The sequence below is a fragment of the Myotis daubentonii genome, chromosome 12, assembly GCF_963259705.1.
Source record: "Myotis daubentonii chromosome 12, mMyoDau2.1, whole genome shotgun sequence".
Lineage (NCBI taxonomy): Eukaryota > Metazoa > Chordata > Mammalia > Chiroptera > Vespertilionidae > Myotis > Myotis daubentonii.
This window is the reverse complement of record NC_081851.1, coordinates 79,851,225-79,868,403: the sequence shown is the minus strand read 5'-3', so window position 1 is coordinate 79,868,403 and position 17,179 is coordinate 79,851,225. Positions and strand designations below refer to the sequence as shown.

General features: G+C 47.5%; 1 protein-coding gene across 10 annotated transcripts in view; it reads right to left on the bottom strand.

The window, feature by feature from the left end:
- MYT1L (myelin transcription factor 1 like) overlaps positions 1 to 17,179 on the bottom strand; it is a 301,904-nt gene that overhangs the window by 120,921 nt on the left and 163,804 nt on the right. The gene's annotated exons all lie outside the window — the stretch shown is intronic.

Below are 17,179 nucleotides of genomic sequence, written 5' to 3'. Positions count from 1 at the left end.
AAACCTTAGATATAATTTTCATTATTATTGTTTTTAAATTTATCTTTATTGTTGAAAGTATTACAGATATCCCCTTTCCCCCTATTTATCCCCTGTACCCACTTATTTTTTTAATTTATATATATTTGTAATAAAATATTTTTATTGATTTTTAAAGAGAGAGGAAGAGAGAGAGAGAGAGAGAGAGAAACATCATTAGCTGCTTCCTGTGTGCCCCCTACTGGGGATCAAACCTGCAACCCAGGCATGTGCCCTGACGGGAATCAAACCATCAACCTCTCGGTGCATGAGACGACGCCCAACCAACTGAGCCACACTGGCCAGGGCTTAATTCATATTTTAAATGTCAGAGAAACAGGTGACCTGCAATACAAGAAATCGGAGCTGCCAGGGAGAATTTCCAGGCGAATGTACTCCTTGCGCTTCCTGTTTTCAGTAATGGCTCATGATGAACACAGGCTCAGACAGCGCCTGGCTCTGCACTAACGAGCGTTCAGCAATGCTGAGTGGCCATGTGAGCCTCATGGCCCCAGGGGCGAGCTGAGTGACAGGCTCTGAGCACCCGCTGACCTCTGGTTACCACCCAAACCACCACCAGCTAGAATCCCATCTGCAGGCCCTCAAAGCGGTTCTGATGGAAACAAAAATTTATTTATTTTACCAGCTTTAAATGTAGGCATCGAAACAGCTGTGTTTAGCAGCTCTGTTAACATGGACCCTCTGCAACAGCCCTGCAAAGCCCCGGGAAATTGGTCAACTGCTGCAGGAACACACTGTCACCAGGGAGGGAGCACCTGCCAGTCAGCAAAGGCAAGGTTGCCTGAAGGAAGGGGGGAGGAGGAGGCTGCTGCTCCAAGGAGGAAACTCAGGAGGCATCTCCCGTCCTCCCCCCGCCCCTCCACCCCCCGCCCCCTGACTCCAGGGCTCCGTCCGGGAAGACTTCTCCAGGAATCCCAGACCCTGAGAGTCCAGACCACCTGTGGCCTGCCAGGCTACCATTATCAGCCCTCAAGATGAACAGCAGGAAGTATCAATTTTTAAAAAACGTAATACGCATCTCATCAAGCCATACACACACACAGTTTAAGGGTCAAACAGCACTACAGGGCTTGTTATGGAAAACAGTGCTCCTCAAATATCACCTGTCTATTTCCAGCTCCCCCGCTGGGGAGACTTAATGTTTTGATAAAACTCCCACATGTATTTATTGCATGGAGATAGTTCTAGAAGTTGCAATGCTAGACCACAGGTTTTTAGTTGGGACCAACTGTGTGTAAACTCAACTTTTATTTTTTTGGTTGGAGCACAGGAAATACTTTTGTGCATTTTAAGGATAGATTATTATTGTAAAAAGCCCAAGGGATGTCCAGAGGATAATTACTGTCACATTCCTGGGGGTGACTAACAATGTCTTTGCTCAGAGCAGAGACTTTAACATATTGTTAGGGTGGTTTTTCATCTCTTTTCACACAATAATACATAAAATCCTGAATAACTATATTTTTCTTCATTCACATTTTTTATTTCTTACAATAAGTTCTGTATTTTTAAAGTTGGTTGGTCTTTTACAGAATGAATACTTCTTACTCACCACCCCCCCCCCCCAGGGAAGGAGTAATGTGGGGGCAGTTGAAATGCTAGCAGATACTCCAGGTCCATGACAGAGGCTCCCAGCGCCCCCCTCCTGCACACACACCACAAAATGGCAGCCCCTCAAGTTCACCTGATCCAAGTTCCGAATGCTGACCCTCAGCAAGTGACACAGACGAATGCCATGGGAATCACAATGAAGCTAGTCACTGGTTTCAGTTTCTGAGAACCTTAAGGTTCTTCAGATGAACCTTAGATGAGATGGAGCACACAAAATGGCCAATAGGGCCCACGTAGGCAGAGATACAGATATTTCCTTTTTAGTAAAATAAATACATTTCAGAGAAGCTTGTTGAAAAATAATTTTTCCAATTAAATTACTTTCCCCCATTACCTTTCATTAAAATATGAAATGATTTAGATGAAAATATTTGGCTGTTGAATACAATAGAATCAAAATTAAGAAAGAAATGTTCTTCTAAAACCTCATCAAATTATAGTAACAGCCACAATATTCAAATAAACGGTTAACAAAAATTCTTTTTTAAACAATTAAAACCATTAAATGCATATTTGTTTACTTCAAGACATAAATGATTTAATTATTCAAATTAAACTTAAAACCCCTAATGGGAGAAATAAAGAATGAGAAGAATAATTGGAGATGTATATATTGCTTCTTATTAAAAAGACCAAAATGCAGCAGAAATGACAATAATTCCCAAGAAAATATTTATAGATTTTTATGCAAAGCCAAGATCCTAAATGAATACATTATAGACTCTGACAAACTCACAGGGTAATTCATCTAGAATAAGCTAGCAAGAATATTGAAGTGTTCTTTTAAAAATGATAATTATAATAGCTTGCTATGCCAGATTTTAAAATACGATTTATAGCAACAATTATCAATCAGTTACTGGGTTAAAAATAAGGCAAGTTGACTGTGGCTTGGAATAGTGACTCTAAATTAAGTACTTAAGATCCAAGTAAACAAAGCAACAACCATACTGCACCCGTGACTTAGAGTGAATTTATTGTCAACTAAGACGTCAAGTATTTTTCACATGCGGTATTATCTACCCCAAAATTTCCAATTCTCAATTTTGTTAAAGGATAACTTTCAAAATAAGGCAAAATCATGATTCTTATATAATATAAAATGAACACACATTAAAGATTTTTTAAACTCATTATCTAATGAGGAAACCAAGTAGATGCTACTACCCATTCAAAGGGAAATTCCAAGAACAGACACATGAATAGATCAGGAATACTGAAATAAATTTGCAAACAGAAGCAAAACTGGCGAATCCAGTGTCAGTTGAGCTTCCACCAGACACAATGTGTTTTCAAGCTACGGGACAAGAACTGCTCTGCATCGCTACGGCTGTCCACCGCTTCCACGGCTCAGACAGCTCAAAGGCAGCGAAAGGTGCAGAATCTCCAGAGAATCACCATCAGAGAATCCAGAAGGCTGTGCCCTAAATAATGCAGTTTGCCATCGAAGCACAAATTTTCCTCTATGATTTGCACAGTTGTTTCTTTTTGTACTGAAGACTTTTACACTTGTGTTTATTGATCCCATATTGATAGATTGCCTATCATCATCCCCATCCCTCCCAGCTTTACACACACACACACACACACACACGACCAGGATGCATCTCTAAATCTCCACTTCCTGAAACACTGCAACTCAAAGAGAAGCACCTTTGCTCTCTTGGCTCCTTCCACCTTTCCTCCCCCACACTCTGCAGGTTCCACCTTCAGCTAGGAGACAGGGTGGACAATCAGATCAAGGCTGGCGTTTATCATCGACAGTGGCTGCCGGGAGCCGGTCCATCCTTGCTGTTTCAAGGGACCTGGCATATATGGCATACTGTTCTTAATATGTTTGCTCACCTTCTTGGCACTATGTGTTTTAACCAAGGTCACCTCTCTGAGAAAGGTTGTTTCCCCAGGTAGGGATTTTCCCCTGAAGTTAGGGAGGGAATAAAACCCCTCAACTAAGTGCCAGGCGGGTAATTAATCACTTTAACTATGAACAATCATGCTTAAGCTACATAATCTTTACTCCCTGGAATGGAGATAAGAAACGCCCTAACCTTTGGAATAGAGATTGATAGGATTGGAATCAACTGGTATAAATACAGATGTAACAGAACCTAGACACAGAACCTAGAGACAGAACATGGCAAAAGATCCTGGACAGAAACTGGCAACAGAACCTAGAGAGAACATAGCAAAAGATCCTGGACAGAACCTGGCTACAGAACTTGGCTGGAGAAACTAGACAGAACCTGGCTGAAGAACCTGGCCACAGAACCTGGCTACAGAACCTGGATAGAACATGGCAAGAGAACCTGACTAGAACATGGCGACTGAACCTGGCTGGAGAACCTGGAGAACCTGGCTGGAGAACCTAGCAAGAGAACATGGACACAGAACTTGGCTGGAGATTGTGGCTAGAGATCCTGGCAAGGCTGCTGATCAACTGAACGCTGGCTCCGTGTCATTCCTTCTTCGCCGACTCCATCCACACCTTTGGGGACCCCTGGACCTGCTGGGGTTGGACCCTGGCAAGTGGCTCCCCTGGAGGACACTGCTGTTTCTGAGACACGTTTTAGGTAGTGACTTCGAATCCATGCCCTGGCCTGTCGCCGTCACAGCCATGCCTATAGAGTTGCCATACAAGTCAGAGTGCTAAGTGTTTTGCCTCTCAAACGAAATGCAGTTTGTACAAATCACCTCAGGAAGTAAATATGTAACCTTTAATAAAAATGTTAGTGCTGTCAACACTGGGTAGGTAAGATCTTTAGTTCTGTGAAAGTAATCACCTTAAATGATCAGAGAAAACCCCAACATATTCTAAGGGCTCTGAGAACCCCTCCAGGGCTCCTGGAGCAGGCACACAGCCAGGCCACCGCTGAGCCGAAGGTGACAATCAAGTCGATGATTTTTAGAAAACAACTTTTGACTTTGATGTTAGCTCTGAAAGCTCACTTTGTCTTCTTTTCTAATGTTATTTTCATGTGGGATGAATATGTTCCTAAAATGTTACTAAACTGGCCAAATCTATCACATCTGAGAGATTATGATTTACTTTTCATGGTTGAGATACTGAGAGTGGTCTTTGTTTTGAAGGCAAATGCCTGTGTTCTTTCTGCCTGTCCGGGCTGTGAAAGGGGAGGCGAGAACAGTCACTAACGATGAGCACCTCTGCGCTAGCTGGTGACTAGGAGGAAAAGACCTCCCTCTAGGAATGGAAACTCCACCTTCTACATCCACCCAGGCTGCTGCTCACCTCCACCATCTTTCAAGAGAGATAGGGAAAAGCTAATTTGAACAAGAGAGACGGGCCTTAATAGTAAACTCACCCACCACCCCATTTCCGCCCAACCCTCCACGCTGTGACCCTCACCGCTGGGTGTGGAGTGCTGGGTGGCAGGAGCACTCGGGCAGCTCAGTCTTGGTGGGAGGGAGTCCGGAAGGGATGTGGCGAGGACATTGGAAAAGCTCTAGGAGAAAGCCGGCTCATATGGGCATATTTTACTTCCCGCGTCTTTCTGGGGTTGATGGGCACCCATTTTCTTTACTCTGTGAACTTTGTGGGACACGTGCACCCTGTGGTATCAGCTATGCCACACGATGCACACATCCTCCAACCCGTCTCAAGTCTAACACAGCGAGACAGCCACACATCAACGATGATAATTCATCAACACGAAAGCAGGAAAGTAATGATACAAATATTGGTTTTAAGAAAAAGGCAGAAGCTACATGAATGAAAGGAGCACCGGACATACTGGTTTCACCTATGTGATGACTTACTGTGTCCTTGGAAAAGCCATGTAACACCTGTTGCAACACCCATGTGTAGTAAATGTCTATGGTTATACTTTATCTGCATTCCTAATGAGCTGTTTTGAAGATCAAATGAGACAAAAATAATGCAAACACTTTAGAAAGTAAGAAATGATCCTCATACAACGTAAGAATAACTGGTACCAGTACTGATGTTAATATGAATACTGGTGGAATAAGAAGATGTGGACTGCCCGGCCGGCGAGGCTCAGGAGTTGAGCGTCGACCTATGAACCAGGAGGTCTTGGTTTGATTCCTGATCAGGGCACATGCCCAGGTTGCAGACTCAATCCCCAGTGTAGGGCATGCAAGAGGCAGTAGATCAAAGATTCTCTCAACAGTGATGTTTCTATCTCTCCCTCTCCTTTCCTCTCTGAAATCAATAAAAATCTATTTTAAAAAAGATGTGGGCTAAAGTTTAAAAAAGTAAGAGAGTAGTATGTTAGAATTCAATGCACAGAAAAATCCTGATCCTGCCATGACTTACGCCATGGAAATAAAAATGTTAATATGTCACAAAACCTTATGAATCCGGACTACTTGGGGAAAAGTCAATTTGAATTTCTGAAGGGTTTTAAGAGAAATGTAGTTATATTACTTTAAATGCATACAGTAATATAAACTACTGGTTAATAAAACTGCCATGCAGATCTCCATTAATCTAATCTAATCTAATAATTAGATTAGGATGATGCTTGACCATCACTGAGTCATTAATTCAAGCAAATGCCCACCAAACCTCCAGGGCTGCTACAGGCCAGGCCCTGAGGATAAACACTGGAGCAAGGTGCTGACGCTCAACTAACCTCAACAAGTTCACTGCCTAGTGGGCAAGCCTGGCCAGTCATTTATACAATAGAAACTGGTCTACTGCAAATGGGCCACTACCACACAATACCACAGATGTTGGTACGATGGAGGCGGCACAGGAGGCTGTGGGCTCACACTGAAGGACAACTGCTCAGTTGTCGAGGTGAGGAAAGACTTCCCATAAGAAGTAACACCTGCCTTGAGACCTCAGGGATAAACTGGAATCAGCCAGAAAGGGGGAGGGGGACAGTGTTTTAACATTTGTCCTAAGGAAGGTTTCCCAGTGTGCAATCTGAGGTGACAGAATTCGCATCATGACATTCACGCTGGCTGGAGTGACAGGGAGAGGAAGGTATGGAGGAAGGCGGACTGGAAGGAGGCTAGTGCAGCCGCCCAGGCAGGAGGAAGCAGAGCCTCACATGGCACAGGCAGTGAGAACGCAGGGGTCAACGATCAGAACACCGTGCAGCTGCTGGTTCCGAGGGGAGGGGGTTTCAGTTTGTCCTGTTTGGTTCTGAGATAAATCTGGGACTTCCGGGCAGAGACGCGTGTTGTGACAGGAAGATGGATACACAGAATCACAAATGCAGGCTTTAACATGTGGGTTCCAGGTCACAGCGGTTCCTCAAAAGAGGTTTGTGTCAAGCTTTCCTGGGGAGATTAGCACCATTATCATCCAGATAACACATTCTCTGAAACCTGCCCTGGGCCAGCTCCCAGACAGTGTTTGGTGATTCCCCTTTTGAGAGTCTCTTCCGGGCTGGTTCTCCCGCTGCCTCTTAGAGAGTGAGGGTCCTGGCCTCTGTAAACTCTTCTCATTCTCCTGGGGCAATGGCCGCACTTCCCAGGGCTCTGCCTGCCACTTCCGTATGGACAGTTCTCAAGTGCGTTCTGAGTACTTCAATACATTTCACACTGTGAATCCAAATGTCTAAACTGATCTACTGGGATATCTGCCGAGCTCCTCACAGTCGCCATGTTCACCCCTGAGCTAATCGTTACCTCACTGCCCCTCCCACTCCAGGTGCTCTTCCTGGGCTCAGTTCTACGAAGGACAAATCCAGGCAATGTGACAGTCACTCTTTCTTCTCCTTCGCTCTCTAGATCTAATGGGTATTTCTCCAAACCATCCCATCTTCTTCGTACCCCCACTCCTGCCTTAGTCCCAGCCCTCATTTTCTCTCAACGACATGAGCACACACCATCCACATGAGCACTCCCCCACCTCTATGTTACCCGTCTTGAAGTTGCCCTCCATAAAGACATCAACATTATAATCAAATTTCTCCTATTTTAAACTCCTTCTATGGGTTCCCACTGACTACAAAAACCAATCCATCCATCCATCCATCCACCATCCACTCCATTCATCTACCCATCCATCTACCCACCCATCCACTCCATCCATCTACCCTTCGATCTACCCACCCATCCACTCCATTCATCTACCCATCCATCTACCCACCCATCCACTCCATCCATCTACCCTTCCATCTACCCACCCATCCACTCCATCCATCTACCCATCCATCCATCATCTAGCCACCCACTCATCCCTCCATCCACACTCCTTGGCTCACTGTCCAAGCTTCTCCACAAGTGATTGAGCTGCTTCTCCAGCCTCCACCTCTGGCCTCTGCTTGTTTGGATAACATACATGGTGATGCTCACTGAGTGCAGCCCCTGACACTCCACTGTCCTTGCCTCTTTGTTCCTATGCCTATGTTTTTTTCCCCCCTCTTGCAATGTTCCTTTGTTCTCCCTTCATGGCATTACCAAAACAATAGCAAATGCTTGCAACACTCAATGCCTAAGGCTGTGATTTCAGATGGGCAAATAGAAGCCTGACTAAGAGTTAAAAGGAAACCCTAGAGAAACCCTGGAGAAATTTCCTGGGTGCATGTCCAGGAAAGACACAGCCACCCACCTCTGGATGATGTTGAGGCCCTGAGCAAGCAGAGACTGAGGGTAGGGCTGTTCTGTGAAAGGCCTCAAGTGTAAGGCACACCTTCTCACAGAGCTCCCTCGGCACAGGGTAGAAGGTATTCACACGATGTATTTAGGAAAACCTGAGCCGTCTACTAGTTTATACTGATCAGGTGTGACACCTAGGAAGCCAGGCATAAAAACAAACATGAATATACAAAAAAACCTCCAAGAACTTAAACAAAAAGATAGCCAAGAACTCAGTGGCCACACATTGCCTTCCGTATTTGATATACAGAAGGTACAGAATTTAACGAAACAAATGCAAGGTATATAAACTAAAAACTACAAAATATTGTTTCAAGATATAAAAGATGTTCATGTTCATGTATGAGAAGATTTAATACTATTAATAGAGTAATACTGCCCCAAAGGATCTATGGATGCAGTGCAGACTCTACCAACAGCCCAGCTGTTTTTTAAATGAAATTAAGTTGATTCTTGAGATTCGCATGGAAAATCAAGAATCCAGAATAAGCAAAACAATCCTGAAAAGAAAAAGCAGAGCTGGAGAGGTCAAACTCCCTGATTCCAAAGCCAATTACAAGAAGAAACAAAGAGAAGGAAGCAGTAGCCAAGGAAGCTTGGTGCTGGTCAAGGACAGACATGCAGATCCATGGTACAGACATGAGAACCCATCACACTCATGGTGCTGGAACAACTGAATATCCACATGCCAAGGAATGAAGCTGGGCTCTCAAATCACACCACATACAAAAATGGACTCAGAATGGATCACAGATTTAAGTATAGGAACTTAAAACTATAAAACACAGAGGTGGGGGAGTGCTCATGTGGATGGTGTGTGCTCATCTGGAGGTATACATACAAGGAAAACTTCATGACCTTGGGCCAGGCAATGGTATCTTGAAACCACCACCAAAAATACAAGCAAAAATATTCATAAGTCGAACTTTATCAGAATTAAAAACTTTTGTGTGACAAAGGACACTATCAAGAAGGTGAAAAAGCAACATAGAGTGGGGAAAATAATTGCAAATCTTACGTTAGACAAAGGACTTGTATCCAGAATGTGAAAATCATTCTTTCATGCAAAATTAAAAAGACAACCCAATAGAAAAATGAGCAAAGGATCTGAATGGACATTTCTCTGTAAGACAGACAAATGACCAATAATCCCATGAAAACATGCTACACATCAGTGGTCATCAGATAAAATATAAATCAAAACCACAATGAGGTATCACTTTACACCCATTAGGATGGCTATTATAATTATATATACGAAAGAAAAATAACAAATGATGGTAAGGATGTAGAGAAATCAGAACCCTCATACACTGCAATGTGAGAATGTAAAATATTGTAGCTATTTTGGTTAAGACTTGACAGTTTCTAAACAATGCTAAACATAGAATTAACATATGACACAATTTCACTTCCACCCAAGAGAAATGAAAACATATCCACACATAAACTTGTACCTATATGTTCATAGAAGCACTTTTCATAATAGCCCAAATACGGAAAAAACTTAAACTTCCATCAAATGATGAATGCATAAATGAACGTAGTATATGCACACAATGTAACACTACTCATCCATAAGAAGGGATGATGCGCTGGTACAGTTATCTATGGATAAACCTTGGAAACTATTGCTAAATGAAAAAGCCAATCACACACAAAGAAACAACTCACATTGTTGATTCCATTTCTGTGACATGCCCCAAATAGGCAAATCCGGAGAGACAGAAAGTAGGCGAGTGGAGCCCATGGGCTGGGGGAAGTGACTGCTCATGGGCGGTGCTGAAAAGTGCTAACACTGGACTTATGGTGAGCACTGCACAGCTCTACGGATACACAAAAACCCCGAGTTACACACTCTCCCTGGGTGAATCGTGTACTTATATTGAGAGCTGAAATAAGTCTCTCAATGAAGGCGTGAAAATACGGGTCTCCCTCACAGAGAGAGAGAGAGAGGATGGAGCGGGCTCTTTCTCCGTCAGTGGCACCTTCAGTGCTGGATTCTAAGTCACCAATGGGCGTGGAATGCGTCAGGAGTGGAGAGTGGTTCTCCCTCTTCACCTCCCACCTGCCACCTGCCCTCAGGAACACGCCGTGTGACCCACGGCAGGTGGCCTGACCAAGCCGCTTCCTCGACGGTGCTGATGTCACTACTGATGAATTCAACATGGTGGCACCTTAGGGCCAAGCAGCTCTTACCTGCTTGTAAGTAAATTAATGCATATGGTTCCCTGGCTTCCTGCTGGCCATTTGTTTGTTTATTCACTCATTCATTCACCCCAGCACTGAGTTGCATATAAACACCCACGGAGGTCTGTACTGTTTCACGAGTGGAAGTCTCTGGAAAAGATTCAGGAAACCAGAAGTCTAGTCTCAGAGGCTTGGAGATGCTTCTCAACCTTTTTACCCTTTAATCTCCTCAAATGTAAAAGTGTGTGATGGTCAACGGATGACAGCATCTATTAACTGGCCTGTGAGGATGTGATACCGTCAACACCCCCTCGCACACGCACTCCCATGCGTACATGTATACATGACACGGCATTGCATTAATTGCTAAGTAAATACCCAGGATTCTGTTACGAATGAAGAAACTGAGGCCTGTGGACCTGCTTCAGTTCTCAAGCTTTCAGAGGAAGCGCCGCACTGGACCGAACCACGTGTTGTCTGACCGTGGAGACCCTTGAGATAAGTCAACTCACTTGTTAATCTTTTAAAGAGCCATTTAAAAAATTCTCATTTTTTTCAGATTTTACATCAGCAAAAGTGGGGCTGTGAATAAATACGACATCAGTCTTCACGTTCCTTGTGGAAGCAGACACCCCTGCAGAAATCCTAACCAGGGCTCTGTTGCCAATAGAATGTTTGTTTCCTTTTAGAAATAGCTCTAACACCATTTTATAATGTATCACAGAAAAGAATGTCCCCCAAACGTAGCAGACAACAGTATAGCATCACTATTAATAGGATTATCACGTGACAATGCTCAGGGGCACTCACAATCAATAGCCCCTGTGAGGGGCAGCGTTCCAGAGGTAATGCCACCATCCCATCAAGTGCTGTCCACACAGCACTGGCTCACATGGGGCTCGGGCTTGTTAAATCTTTCATGAAACAAGGCAACCTTTCTGGGTTTCTGGATGGAAAGTGAAGATCACTTCATGGTGAGGAATAAAATCAGTGGCTTCCAGATGTGCCGTGCAGCACGCACTCCACAGCCTCCTCCCTAGGAATTCTCTCCTGGCCCAAGACCCCAGCGCCCAGCAGAAGAGCTCAGGGCGGGCTGTGGCCGGCACCATGCAAACCAGCCCTGCCCTCCTCGGATAAGTATGCAGCCGGTGGTCTGACTGAGCCTCTCAGAGAGAATGATTGCTCAGCAGGGACCCCAACAGTGAGTCATCATGAGAACTCGGGGTCCTGGATGGTACCCCAGCTGGAATGACCCCGTGATTGCTTTTAAGGGTAATGAAGGTGTCGTCTTTGAGTTTTCACACAACAAACTCTAAGCCAGTTGGAATACTGCTTTGAAGAAATATCTGCCATACCCAACTGCTGGCACTTCCTCAACCCTGTAAGGCTGTGATGCTCACAGATGCCAATCCTCACTTAGCTCTGCTCTGAGGAGCAATCGTTGATTGATGCCAACCAATGAGGTTTCCTGCCAGGCAGTATGGTTGCAGCTGGGAACCGGTATGTGTGAGGGATTGCCACAAGCAGCAGCGATCTGACACCTGTCCTTACCTTTCCTGGATGGCAGGCCTCACCCACAACGCAGCCTGACGCTGGTGATCTCACCACCCCAACAGCAACTCCACCCGACCCTGCACTCCGAGCCACCTTTCCTGCGAGGCCGTCACTCCTCACAGCCGGTGGTTTAGCCGGAACCTGAAACCCCAACGTTCCGCAGAGTTCAGAGCAAGGAGTGGAGTGGACACTCTGGAGGAGGGCAGGCTGGACTAGAAAGAGGAGCGGCAGCTCTGGGGCCAGGGGTGTCGACATTCAGGAAACACAAGTGCGAGGGAGAGGCAGGTTCACCAACAAGAAGCGAAAGCGATGGCCCCCTACCCCATGCCAGCCCTCCCTGTGGGGACATGTGCCAGGACCCCGTGCTGACCCTCTGTGCCCTGTTCTCTTCCACACACCTCTGCACCTGGAGGAAGCACGTCCCAGCTCCTCTGGCAGCTCCGCACTACGGCGCCACCTCCTGCCAGCCCCACGAAGACAGAGGGCACGGTGGGAGATTTCATCGGACTACTCGGAGCAGCACACAACTTAAAACTTATGCCCTGGCCGGTGTGGCTCCGAGGCTAGAGCGTCGGCCTGCAGACTGAAGGGTCCCAGGTTCGATTCCGGTCAAGGGCATGTGCCTGGGTTGCGGGCACATCCCCAGTAGGAGATGTGCAGGAGGCAGCTGATCGATGTTTCTCTCTCATCGATGTTTCTGACTCTCTATCCCTTTCCCTTCCTCTTTGTAAAAAAACAATAAAATTTTTTTAAAAAAAAACAAAACAAAAAACCATGAATTGTTTATTTCTGGAGATTTCCACTGAATATTTTTTCTACCACAGGTGACCGTGGGTAACTGAAGCTGAGGAATGTGACCCTGGGGATCAGGAGGGACTACTGCACACCCACAGGGCATTTTGCAGGAAGTGACAGGGCTCACAGGAACAGAAAGCTGTGTTCCTGTCCTTAAAGAAGTGGTGGGCATCCGTCTGCTGCATCTCCAATGACCCCACCTCCAGGTGCTCACGCCAAGGGGAGTGCCTGTCCTCGGTGTGACTAGACTGAATGGCGGCCGATAAAGAAGGGAACATGGTGAGCAGTGAGGGGATGCCCCTTCCCAGACTAGGCTATAAACACTACGCGTGCCCGCTTGCTGGGATCGCCAGCTCTCCTCGCACGCTTGCTATGCTGGGCTACTAGGCAAGGAACAGACAGCGCCTTCAGCCAACAGCCAGCAAGGAGCTGAGGCCTTGCTCCAGCAGCCTGCAAAGACCTAAGCTTGCCAGCGCCTCCTGGGTGCGCTGGGAAGTGGATTCTGTCCCAGCCGAGCCTTGTACTGACTGCAGCCCCAACTGATACCATGAGGTCAGAAAGAAAGGATGCTGGCCCTAGCCCTTTGGCTCCGTGGATGGAGCGTCAGCCTGTGGACTGAAGGGTCACAGGCTTGATTCCGGTCAAGGGCACAGGCCTGGGTTGCAGGCTCGATCCCCAGTAGGGGGCGTGCAGGAGGCAGCCGATCAATGATTCTCTTTCATCATTGATGTTTCTATCTCTCTCTCCCTCTCTTTTCCTCTCTGAATAAAAATATATATTTTAAAAAGATACTGAACTAGGATTTATATTTGTGTCACACCATTTCCTATTCACTAAATTGTTCTAAGCTGATTGTCCAAGGGTGCCTGGAGGGACCTAGTGGGGGGGCCCTCAGGGCTCTCCCTCTGGAGCGGGGCCTGCCTCCTGGGATGGTGGGTGGGTGGGGAGGAGCGTGGGCACTGGAACACTCAGCCAAAAAGGCGCGTCCAGGTCAGTGCTGTTGGCTGCTCTCACTCCGCTCCCTTCTAGACCCACCGCCACCAGGAACTGCCTGCCCTGGCTTCCTTCTCACGCTGGCATCAATTCGTTCCTTTACGCACTTGGCACACTGTCCAGGTGGGCTGTGTTGTCCGTTCAGCCCATCTTTACGGCATACAGCAAACGCTTCTCTTATTGGGAGCAATGACCCTGACGGAGCCCTCTGTGACACCGGACTGAGCGGCAATGCGACTCCACCTCTAAGGAGTCTGAACACCAGATGTGGGCGCCTCTGCATCTCATCAGGACCCCACAGAGGGTTGTAAGAGAACCAGAGCTGACGGAGGCCTGCACAATGGCGCCCTCCCTCACAATGGCCAAGGAGGCAGGTTGTGATGTCCACACTCGGTATCACTTACCTACAGCCTCACGGACACAGGAGATGGAATGCAGGGATCCTGCCTTCACAGAGCCAGGGCTCCTTCGGGCACACAGAATCTATAATAATAAAAGCGTAATATGCAAATCGACCGAATGGCTGAACAGTGGAACGACCTTCCGGACGACCACGCTATGACACCCACTGGCATCAGGCCAACCAAGGTGGGTGCGATGTGATTGGTCGGGGGGGGCCCCACCATCGCCTAGCAGGGGGAGGCCCAGGCTACCGGGCAGCAGCACTGCAGAGGGTGGGCGGGGCCTCCCTCTGTGGGGCGATTGATCACGGGGCTCCTGGACTGCAAGAGGGCGCAGTATTCTAATAAACAAGCAGCCTGATTAAGGAGACCCCAGCCTCCTTTCTCATGGACTTTTACCTTTACATACTGTTCAGGAAATAAACATTGTCTTTTTAACACCATAAATGTCTTATACTTTCTACAGAGTTTGAACATGAAAGAATGTGTGCGGAGACTAAAACCATGTCCACCTGTCTCAAGTCACGCATGTTGGGTCTTAACGTCGTGTGCCCCACAATCCACGAACAGTTCACACACACTGTACAGACCGCCCTGAGCCACGTGCGCTGCATGCTCTAGACCAGCAGCTGATGGGATTCCCCGGGACACTAGCAATACCAAGAGGCCTTCGTGGCGGTGGGGCAGGGATTGGGCGCAGTGCTTTGGGGTCTGCTGGCAGAAGCCAGAGAGTCCGCTAAACAGCCAGCCACGTCCAGGTCTGCTCCTGCAACAGAGAGACCTGGCCCACCCACTTCCCACAACACGCACAGCCTTGGTCGCCACGAGGAAAAAGGAGCGGAACAGGCCTGGGGTTCAGCTGCGCAGCAGGACAACAGGGTCCCGCACGTCTTCTGTGGGGACCTCCTCCCTGCGGTGACACTAAGAGCACGGCAGCTTCTGAGGGCGGGCACAGGGTCTGCAGGGACAGCACCAGGAGCTGGGTGACCTGCTGAAACTTCATCCCCACCTCCCGAGAGGTGTGCCAGGCGCTGGCCCGGCTCTGTCCGCAGAGAGCAAACAGCCCATCGAGGACCACAATCCTTAAGGTGAGCACCACTAGGCCGCCCACGAAGGGCACAGCCACCTGGAGGCAGAGACGAGGCACTGCAGCCATCACCCGGCTCCATAGGCAGCTCTGCAACCTGCCTCTTTTGTTCACGTCACTTCCCTGAACAGCAGGTCCCCTGCCTGAAATGTTCACGCTACGGTGTCAGTCACTGTAGCTGCGTGGCCCACACACCTGCTCAGTTCATTTCCTCAGCATCTCGAGACCCTCCCCGTGTGTTCCAACCTGCGACCTGTGTATCAGGGAATCATCTCTGCTTCCACCAAGATAACCCTGAACCGCCGCGTGTCAGTCAGTCCGGCTTCCATTGAATGCTTCCACTTTTGAACCACTTGTTTTTTCTCATTTTGAAAAAAAAGTAAGAATAAGAAATTATAAAACCGGCTAAAACATAAAAGCCTCTGAAAGGCTCCTGGCAAACATCTCGAAATGGAATCTCTTCAGGAAAATGAGTGCAAAGGAAAATAAGCGTCTCCAGGCCGACGCCTCGCACTTGTGCCGCACACTCAGTGGCAGACCCCCCTCCTCACCTCCCCAGGCTTCAAGCTCATTGTTCTGTAGTGTGTGAGAAAGTGGGGTGCAGATATTTACTCATTAAAACCCATTTTGCTTCATTTTAAGCTCTGATTAAAATACCCGAACAAAGAGGGAAACAGTACGGCCATCGTCTACAAGGAACCCACGTTCGCTGGAGAGACGCTAATCCCCCACCCCGGCCCCGGCGAGAGGTCCCCTGCGTGGAGCCATGCAGCTGAGCTGGGAGTGTCATTATTTTCACAGACGTCAGTAAGACTAGGCATCTTCACTGACTGACACAGATTATTCCATTTTCTTTTCTTCCAGGAGCTCTGCGTGGGCGGGTTTGCCTGTTTGCAGAGACGGGAAACCTTGGAGCCTAAGGAAACTGAAAAGACCCCGGATCAGTGAGAAACAGCAGCCTCTCCCAAGTGGGTCAAGCGTGCAAAGTCTTTTCCACCCTGACTTGGGCCAGATCGCAGCATCAGACAGGAGACCAGGCTTCTCCACGCTTTTGTCTCAGAGAAGGGGCCGATTGCAGAAGCCGGGAAAGTCTTTTCCAGTCTTTCAACTGAGGGCGTTTGGAGAACAGGGAAGGGCCCACTACGGAAGCCAGTCTGGGAGAGATGACCCACAGAGATTCCCAGAGAAGCCTGCTGGGCTGATGTGGAGGCCAAGGTCCACGCAGGGCAGACATCCAGGTGTTCTAGCTGCTGACACCAAGGACAGGGGTCTCTCCTCCTCGCCGCCTGCTGCCATGCTCATCAGTAACAAGTGAGCCCCTGGGAACTAACCCGCGTTCACTGGAGAGACAGCTAATGCGAAAGGATAACCCCACCCCTGCCCCAGTTAGAGGTCAACTGCATAGAGCCATGCAGCTGAGCTGGGAGTTTTATTATTTAAAACTTAGACAAAAATAGTTGAGAAAAAGCAGGGAAGGGGCCCAGCAGGATGGGAGCTCGAAATAATAAATGAGTTTTAAAAAACACTGTTCAAATACTTGTATACACACAGAAGAGATCATTGAATTCTCATTTTTTTTTTACTTGTATTAAAATACTAGAGGCCCAGTGCACGAATTTGTGCATGGGTGGGGCCGGCTGGCCTGTGCTGATCGGGCCCAACAGGCTGGGCTGGCTGGGGGCAGGGGCTGAGGGCGGTTGGCTGGCCGGCCCTGCCCCCTGGTCGATTTCCCAGTTGAACTCCTGGTCAAACTCCTGGTTGAGGGGATAATTTGCATATTAGCCTTTTATTATATAAGATGATGACTGCCTGATAGGACTGTTTCTGGTTATCACCTCCACTGGCCCCCTTTCTGTCCTTGGCATTCACTCATTAGTCTCTTTAATTAAGTCTGGGCTCAAAACTCATACAGGGAAGT